This window comes from Marmota marmota, unplaced genomic scaffold (assembly GCF_001458135.2).
Source record: "Marmota marmota marmota unplaced genomic scaffold, marMar, whole genome shotgun sequence".
NCBI lineage: Eukaryota > Metazoa > Chordata > Mammalia > Rodentia > Sciuridae > Marmota > Marmota marmota.
This window is the reverse complement of record NW_026000026.1, coordinates 1,167,552-1,176,682: the sequence shown is the minus strand read 5'-3', so window position 1 is coordinate 1,176,682 and position 9,131 is coordinate 1,167,552. Positions and strand designations below refer to the sequence as shown.

At 48.8% G+C, this 9,131-nt stretch overlaps 1 protein-coding gene across 3 annotated transcripts in view; it reads right to left on the bottom strand.

Moving 5' to 3' along the window:
• The window catches only part of Dido1 (death inducer-obliterator 1), a 50,604-nt gene extending 41,479 nt beyond the window's left edge, over window positions 1-9,125 (bottom strand). For 2 of the 3 annotated variants that reach the window (XM_015478473.2, XM_015478503.2), the window contains exon 1: window positions 6,730-9,125. The gene's annotated coding sequence lies outside the window, so the exon portion shown is untranslated. The remainder of the gene's footprint in view (window positions 1-6,729) is intronic. The other variant, XM_015478490.2, reaches the window with a different exon arrangement.
• Window positions 9,126-9,131: the final 6 nt, after the last annotated feature.

Sequence of the window (9,131 nt, the reverse complement as noted above, 5' to 3'; positions counted from 1 at the left end):
GGTAGAGCGGCCGGCCGCGCAGCCACGCCATGCCCCGCCCCGCCCCGCTCTCCAGCGCGCCCTCGGGGTCTGCGCAGTTTTGCTAATGATTGCTTCCGCGTCTCGGCCTGGGGTTCCGGACCCTAGGTGGCAGCCCCCCGGGACTGCCTGAGCAAGGAGCCCGCAGCCTCGGGGCTGCACTTCACTCCTCAACACTTGGGGCCAGCAGGGACCGGTGCTCCGTGGCGCCTGCGTCAGCAGCGGGGGAGAGAGGATCAGGAAAGGTCCAGTGTTCCCTTCCGCAGGCCGCACTTCCCACCCTGGAGCACCAAGGGGTGTGCTGCCGACGCGTTTTCCCCCGGACCCGAACCGCGCCCCACTCGATGCCAGCACGCAGTGCCTGGGCGTGTGCGCCCCCAGGGTTGGGGGTGGACCAGCGGACGTTTACTGTGGATAAGGCATTGAGGTCTTGCGGGTGTTCAACTTTCCACCTGGCTTTCCTTCATTTCGCTCACTGCTAACTACTTATACCCCATCATTTCTATCCCTAAGTGTCTCAGGAGTGGGCGCACTGGTCACTTGCCTTGAGCAAGCCCCCTGCCTCTACCTCGCTATGAACAGCCATGCAAGTCTTGGCAGGTACACACCCCACCTCCCACCCTCAGCGCGGAGATGTAAAGTGTCCAGCAACCCTACGCTTCCATCCATCTATGAGCCGGGGCCCGGGAAGATGTGCTTTCTAATAAACATCTCCCAAGATTACAAGACCCGCCCGTTCCTGAGTGCCTTTTTTCTAAAAGAAAACTTAGCTATGGATGGGGAGTGATAGAGCGCTTGCCTATCAGGAACAAGGCCCTGGGTTCAATCCCCAGTATGGGGCGGAGAGAAACAAAACTTTGCTGTACAATCAAAGCTGTTTCTGCTGGTGTGAACCCTTAGGATCAGAGGAATATGGCAGGGAAGTACTCACCCCCGCCCCCCAGAGTGCCCTAGTAGAGGAGGGTGGGTTTTTGCCCCCAAGGTGTAGTGGGAATACAGCAACCACAGTGGGGGCTGGGAGTGTAGCTCAGTGACAGAGGGCAAGCCTAGCATGGCAAGGCTGAGAGTTTCATCTCCAGCACACACAAGGCCGGTAGTGTGACCTTGGGCAAGCAGATAGTAGAAAGGGGACTCACTGAAGGAAGGAGGAGGAAGAAGGCCACAGGAGGTCTCCCTAACAAAGAGAGAGCCCCTGGGGAGTGGCTCTGGGAGAGCCTCTGGCAGGCTACTAGCTGAGGATCTTTACAGCAATTTTTTTACACAAGTGTGAGATTTTAAAACATTTTAACTCTGGGGTGCAGTTTTAGGAGGGGCATTTGGAGAGGAGATAAAAGAGGACAAAGAGGCAGCACAGAAGACGGCAGGACGGAGAGAAGGGTAAAGGGGGGGGCGCATTGTTGCAGCCCCTGGGTCCACCCACGGGGTTCCCCAGATGCCTGCAAGGGAACTGACTACACTCCTCCCCTTTTACCTGTGCTCACTACTCTTGGGAGTTGCTCTCCCAGGTGATAAGAGTAGTTGGAGAATTTAGTTTTGGTTTAGTGGTACTGGGGATTGCACCAAGAGGCACTCCACCACTGAGCCACACTCCCAGCCCCTTTTACTTTTTGAGACAGGCTAAGTTGCCCAGGCTGGCCTGGGACTTGCCTTCCTCCTGCCCCTGCCTCAGAAGCCTCTAGGATGACAGTGCAGCCATCAGGAGTGGCTAGTTTGGGTATTTTAAAATGAATACTTCCTCCTAACCATATTTCAAAGTAAAACCCAGAGAGCAAAATGAATAAACAATCTCCAGTGGTCTCCCGAAATTCTTCCCTAAATGCCCTGAAGTAGCAAGAAAACCCCAAAGCTGAGCGAATGCGCAACAGAGCACTTTGCCCAGCCAGGAGCTTCAGAGAGGCCCCAGGAGTCACTTGCTCCTGGAAACACCGGTTTGTGGTGGTCGAAACCGGTGGAGCGGGATGGCTGGAGCCGGGCCCAAACCTCTCCACCCTTAATGCAGGGGGGTGGGGGGTGGGGGAGGGAGGAAGAGGAGAAGAAAGGGAGGGGGAGTGGGGACCAGCTGCCCTCTGGCCCTGTTGGCCCCTTCTCCCTGGCCTGCCCCCCAGTTTGGAGGTATCTGGCAGGGCTCCCCAGTACTCAGGCAAGCAGGGGCAGCGTTTGATCACGCTGCTCAGGCCATGTCCACTTGCTGCAAGTCCTTCACGCACTGCAACCCAGGGTCCTGGCACTCAGGCTGTGCCCAATTCTTGAGGACTCAGAGGTGCATGGCAGAAGCCCATTCCCCAGGGACAGAAGGCAACCCCCCTGCCCCAGGAAAAGAGAAACCTAGCACACTGTCCAGGTATCCTCAGGGTATGGAGGAGGCTGGGTCCAGGATGCAGGACACCAAAATTGAAATGCTCACATCCTTACATAAAATGATGCAGTATTTGCCATAACCTGTGCACACACCCCGATACACCTTAGATGGTTTCCAGATGGCTTACAATACCTGATCAACGTAAGTGCTCTGTGAACAGGTGTTGCTCGCTACTATTTGGGGGAATAATGACAAGAAAAAAGTCTGTACATGTTCAGTATTGAGCAATTTTTTTTCCTGATATTTTTTGGTCCGCTTGGTTGAGTGTGTGGGTGCGGAACATGTGGAATCAGAAAGCCACGTCTATTTTCTTACAGCCCATGAAAGCTTAGACCACTATGTTTTGTTTTACTTTTAAAGAAACTGGTGAATTTTTATTACTTTTACACATATAAGACCTACTAACTTAAGGACTTTTCCCCACTTGGTCATGGGCATGAACCCAGAGCCTTGCCTATGCTAGGTAAGGCTCCACCTGAGCTACATCCTCAGCTCCAACAGTTAACTTTACAAAAGCCTACTTGCACAAGCAATCAATTCACCATCAAATCCACTGCTTCTTCCCCCAAAGCAAAACATATAAACACTAGTCTTTGGTTCCAATAGTGCCAGATCTTTGTCCTTTGGATATTGCATTTGTGCATTACTGAGGAAGAGTGTCATCAAAAGGGGCAACTTCACAGCAAGCACTGGTTCAATGCTGCTGACACAATGAGCAAACTGTCACAGTAGCAGATTGCAGAGGCGGTGGGTAAACTAAGGAGATTGAAAAGAGGAGAAAACCAGACTAAGAAATCCAAGGTAAAACTTGCTGCCACCCCAGGGGCGTATAAAAAGCCAGCTGTGGCAATGTGATGGCTCTACAGGGTACAAGGAACAGTTGAGAATCCCAACTTTGTCTAATTAAACTTTTATTTTAATTAGAAGAATAAAAGGTAAATATTTCACCCCTTATCCTCTGGAGGTTACTCAGGACAAGGGAGCTGTGGCCTCAAGACATTATCTACAAAAGAGGCAAAAAGAACTACAGGTAAGGCAGAGAACTGAATCCAGATGTGCTATTCCCAGTTGTATCACTTCCCGGGGATTCTTACACAGTGTGTCAAAAAGTGTCTTCATATTTCCTGCTATAGTAAACCTGGTTACTTAAATGAGTGAACACATTAATGCAAAACCACAATGACTGCTCCTACCTCCTAGGGCGTTTCATAAGGTTACCTAGATGCCCGTTTTTCTTTTTTGAGTTCAGTGAAAAGTAAATACAGCCAGCTTCAGAAGAAAGTGATGTTTTAATAAGTATAAAGCATGAAAAAACTATTTCCTATTTAGTTTTATCAACAGTCTTTAAAGGTGTACATCAAGTAAGAAAACCAAAACTATAACGCCTTTCTTGGAGTGGGACAGGAAAGCAGTCTAGGAGCACAGCAACTGTGCCTGAGTAGGCAGGCCCTTTGCCCTCACAGCTCACCCACCAGCAGGAAGGAGAGAGAGAGGTGGCCACCGGCACCTGCCCCAAAGCCCCAGCAGGGGAGAACAGACAGAAAGAGGTGGGACCAGCCAAAAGAAGGCGATCAATTTACATTTAAATTCTAGACATGCAGAGGCCAAAAGCCACCAGGTGCCTTCCCCCAGCCTGAAGCATAGCTCTGGGATAAGGTGGACCACATTTGCACTGGTGACAATTAATGATCTTTGTTCCTCAAATGAAAACACTTAAAAAGCAAGAAAACAGTGACCTTTTGGAATAGGAATACAGGTTGAGCATTCCTAATCCAAAAATCTGAAATACAGAATGTTCCAAAATCTGAAACTTTTGAGCTCTGACAAGATTCCACAAGTAGAAAATCCCACACCTGACCTCACATGATAGGTCCAAGTCAAAACGCAGACACACTGTAATTGTCACATAAAATTACCTTCTGGCTATGTGTATAAAGTGTGTGTGTGTGTGTGTGTGTGTGTGTGTATGTATATATATATATATGTAAAATATAAATAAATTTTGGGTTTGACTTGGTCCCATCCCCAGGATATCTTAGTGTGCACACACGTGTATGCAAATATTCCAAAATCTGAAAATATCCAAATTCCAAAATACTTTTGGTCCCTAGCATTTTGGATAAGGGACACTCAACCTGTGCTGTATAAATTAACTGTTCTTGCTAAGCTCAAGAAACAGAAGGGGGACTGGGGTTATGGCTCAGTGGTAGCGCCTTGCTTAGCTCCTGTGAGGCACTGGATTCATTCTCAGCACCACATACAAATAAATAAAGAGGCTGAGCTGTGGAGCGTCCTCAGGAATCTAAAAGGGGACTCTAGTTTTATTCTGAATCTAAACAAAAATCACCTTCCTGTATCAGAATCCTTTTTTGTGTCCCAACTGAACCAACTACTTCTAAAATTCAGAAACTGGTGTGTCCACAGGAGAAATAAGACCTACACAAATCTGCTTATGGAAGGGGGAGGCCAGTGACACTGCCTGTGTGGTTGTGCAGAGAAATGAAGAACTAGATATACCAAAGTTTTTCTCCACCCCATAGAAAATGACCATTTAAAGAGTAAATGTGGGGGCTGGCCTGTGGCTCAGTGGCAGAGCGCTTGCACTGGGTTCCATCCTCAGCACCACATAAAAATAAATAAATTAAACAAAGGTAGTGTGTCCATCTACAACTAAAAAAATAAAAACAAAGAGAATACATAAGAATATTCTTTAAAAAACAGAGAGCGAGTAAATGTGGGGCTGGGGTATATAACTCAGTGGTAGAGCGCTTGCCTAGCATGCAAGACCCAAGGTTTGATCCCCAGCACAAAAAGAAAAAGAAGAAAGTAAATGTGAGAGGATAAAAAAGACAACTAAAAGCAAACTGAACACAAGGCTGCCCATCTCTGCTCAGTGCTCCGACCTCCCAGACATCTGATCACAGCAGCTGTGCCCATGCCAAAGCATGTGCACCATGCACAGGTGTGCAGACACACTTATATGCTGTGAATAAAAAAAAAAAAAAAAACACATCCAAAGCCAGTGAGTGTATGTCAAATCCCTGACCGGCCAGGGCATTCTCTCAACTGTACATAGAAGTATGCTGACTAGGTAAATTAGGGGACTGCCACTCAAAATGGTATCTGTTTGGACTTTTCCATAGGACTGCAATCTAGGACTACCACTCCCTCAGGTGACTGCACGCTGGACCCAGTGTGTGTCCCAACCCCAGCAAGCACTAAAGAGGACCCTCTTTTATTTTTTTGCAGTGCTGGTGACTAAAACACAGCGCCTCCATGTTAAGAAAGTGCTCTACCACCCTGAGCTACATCTCCAGCCTTAGGAGTTAAAGGTTTTAAAAAAGGAGGAAGAAGGGAGGGAGGGAGGGAGGGAGGGAAGGAGTAAATTACTGCTGGGCACAGTAGCAAGTGCCTGCCATCCCAGCAACTTAGGAGGCTGAGGCAGAAGGATCACAAGTTCAAGGCTAGCCTGGACAACTTAGCAGGACCCTGTCTAAAATAAAAATAAAAAGGACTGGGTATGCAGCTCAGAGGTAGAGAACCCCTGGGTTCAATCCTCAGAATGAGGTCGGGGGAACTACCCTTACCAACCAATAAAACATGATCAGTGCTTCAGGGAGAAGGAAGGGAGACCATCCCTCCCTCTAAACTGCTGTGGTTTTACACACCTGGTGCCAGGATATGTGCAGCAGAACCAAGTAACAGCAAACCCTCTCCTCCTCCTTCCACATCTTCATAAGAAGAAACCACAGATACAGTGGAAAGCTGTCTGTGGAAATGGGCACCTAGGTACTCACTACCTATGGTGTGAATGACCTTGAACAGCAGCAAATGATCAAGTTCATAAATTATCCTGAAAATTCAGAAGGTCTGTTTTGCCAAATCTCTTTGAAAGTCGGGACACCAGAGTATAAGATTTATGCTTTTGGGTTTTGAGAGTAAAACAAAAACATCTGTTGAAATAATGTGGTTATATAAAACATGGCTTTGGGACATTTTATGATTTGAGTAATGGAAGCACTCAGTATTTTATTCTCAAGAGACTTTTCTCTTAAAAACCCACAAAACCACTTCATTAATGTTCTTGTAAGAAATATACCTTTAGGAGGTCAGTCAAATAGAGGAAAGTGATCAGAGGTAAGAAGCGGGGGAGTGGTGGGAAGGAACACTGGCCATGTTGTTATACTGTGTGTATGTATTAACATATAACAACAAATCCCACGTTATATACAACTATAAAGCACCATTTAAAAACGTGGAGGGAAAAAATATATATACCTTTAACACTGCTCTTTTTAAAGAACTGTTGATCTCTTTCAAAATGAGACAACTTCTCAGATTCAAAGTCTCACCTTGGCTTGCAGAACAGGGGCACCCTGAATGCCCAGGGGCCTCTCCCAGTCACTGGCCAGGTCCTGTGGCTTCCCTCTTCCACAGGCCATCCCTTCCACATCAGAAAGCTCAGCCAGTTGATGAAACCACTAGGCTGACATCTCGGTCAAGTTGGTGCCTGCCACAGATGGGAACCGAGGTGGGCCTCTGTCCTTGGCCATTCTCTCCCTCACCCCTGGTGCCACTGTAGCTCTGTGTGTCTCCAGGGCTCTGGTCCAGGCTCTCCTATCTGCTCCAGATACTCTGGACAGACACCTCTGCACACCTGGCTGTGCTGTCCGTCACTCCACCTGAATCAAACCTACCCATTCACCTGTTCCCCAGCAACTCCACTTTAGGCCTCACACACAGCACCGCAAAACCTACACATGCAGAAAGGAGCTCCTACCTTCTGTCCCTATGTCCAACCCGGGACTTCTCTGGTGTTCCCTATTCAACCAATGGTCTCACCCTTTAAGTCCAGAGGCGCCAGCCAAAAGCCCAGCAATGGACCCGCCCAGCCACACCACCTGCTGTTGTCCCTTGTGTGGTGTTTCTCCCCACACCTGCTGCCTGTCCCTAGCCACCTTCAGCTTCCCCTACTCATCACATTTGACTCCTTGCTCTGCCACCAGTACCACAAGTGGTCAGTTCTGATGACTGTTGCCTACATCTCCCTGCTACATGGACACCACTGCTCTCAGTTTCTTAAAACAACACCTAACAGCTTTGGGAAAAGCCCTCTGGCCAATGTGCTACTGCCTCAACAGGCTCCTCTTCCTTAGTGAGAAAGAACATGTTGCCTTTCTCCTGGATTCTGGGATTAATCATCCCTCATCTGTAGGTCTCTCTCTGAATGCATCTATCAACTCTCAGTTGCAGCCCTGATCTTCCCAGGGAGGTTTAGATGTGTCTGACAGGCACCAAATCCAACACAGCCCACACTGAGCACGCCCTCTTCCCCTCCTGCTCCATCCACATCCTTCATCAAGATTGTTCCCTCAGTGCTGGTACCCCAAAGCAGCCAGGCTGCACATGTGTGCCCCACTCTCAGCTTCTCTCCCTGAGCTCCCACAAATTGCCCATCACTAGGGACTGTCCATTTCCACCTCCCCGAAGGTCTCCCTCCACTTTCCATCTTTGCTCCTGTCGCTTCTGATACAGGTCCGCAATGCTCTTCACTGATTCATTCCTTCATCTACTCAGCAAGTTCATACCAAGCTCCTACTAGATGTTTTAGCTGTAGTCAGTACACCCTATACCTTGTGGGTTTTTGATGGTAAATCATGATTTACTACTAGAACAGGAACATGGGATATGGTGTTGAGACCCAGAGGGAATGGTTTAGAGTCTCATGTGGGAACAAGGGAGAGGACCAAATCGAGCTTTGTTGGGGAAGACTTCCCAAGGAAGCCCCATGGCTGTTGAGAAGTCAAGGGAAGCCTTTTCCACCGGCCCATCTTGTCAGCCAGGGACAAGCAGCCTTGATGAACAGAGAACCACAAAAGGTCAGGATGGTTGGAGCAGGCAGGGTGAGAGCAGGAAGGGTGGGACTTTTAGCTGCAATCACTTTAAGTGGGCAACTGGGGAGTCCAAAGGGTGTTTAGAGGAGAGTGACCCGGTGAGATAGTGTTGGAAAGATCAACCATGGTCTTGGGAGGGGAGCTGGCAGGACCTCTGTGAAGGTCATGGGTTAGGAAGATCCTGTGGTAATCCAAAGAGCAAAGACCATGGTCTCAATGTTGAGGCTAGGAAACACTAAACCAGGGACGGTTTCTAGGAAGGAGTAAGAAGGAAAAGTAAGACTTGACACTGGTTGGCTGCTGGGGCTAACCCACCACCCAAAGACGGTACCAGTGAAGCCTCAAAATGACCACTCTCTTCTCCTTGGGCTTCCCCCACGCTTTTCCCTGGGCACCCCTTGCACACTTTTGAGTTGACACAGAGCTAAACTTAGGGTTATGCACGGCAAAAGACGTTTGCACTGCATATGCATTTAAACAGCTTTGAGTCTGCAGATTTAGCTTATTCGGTTTATGGGAAATGTCTACTATGCAACCTATTTGCCGAACTGGATTTACTTTCAGTGAGGAAAAGTCCGACCTCAATGTCCCACGACTTCGTTCGCTTTTAAGAATCACACCACACCATCTCACCGACTTGTAAAGATTTCTTCCTGAGTCTTTGCTAAGTCTCGGCAACGACACGAGACCCTGCAGTGATGGCTCGGCGTTCTTCTGGAGCAGGCAAACAATAACAAGGGACTAAATACTCCAACGCCCACTTCCACCTCCCGCCGGGCCGCTCTTCAGGCCGCCCCGCGCTCGAGGCGCCCTGGGCGGGGGTCCCCTCGGTGCGCGCCCGGGAGCAGGGTCCCCTCCGT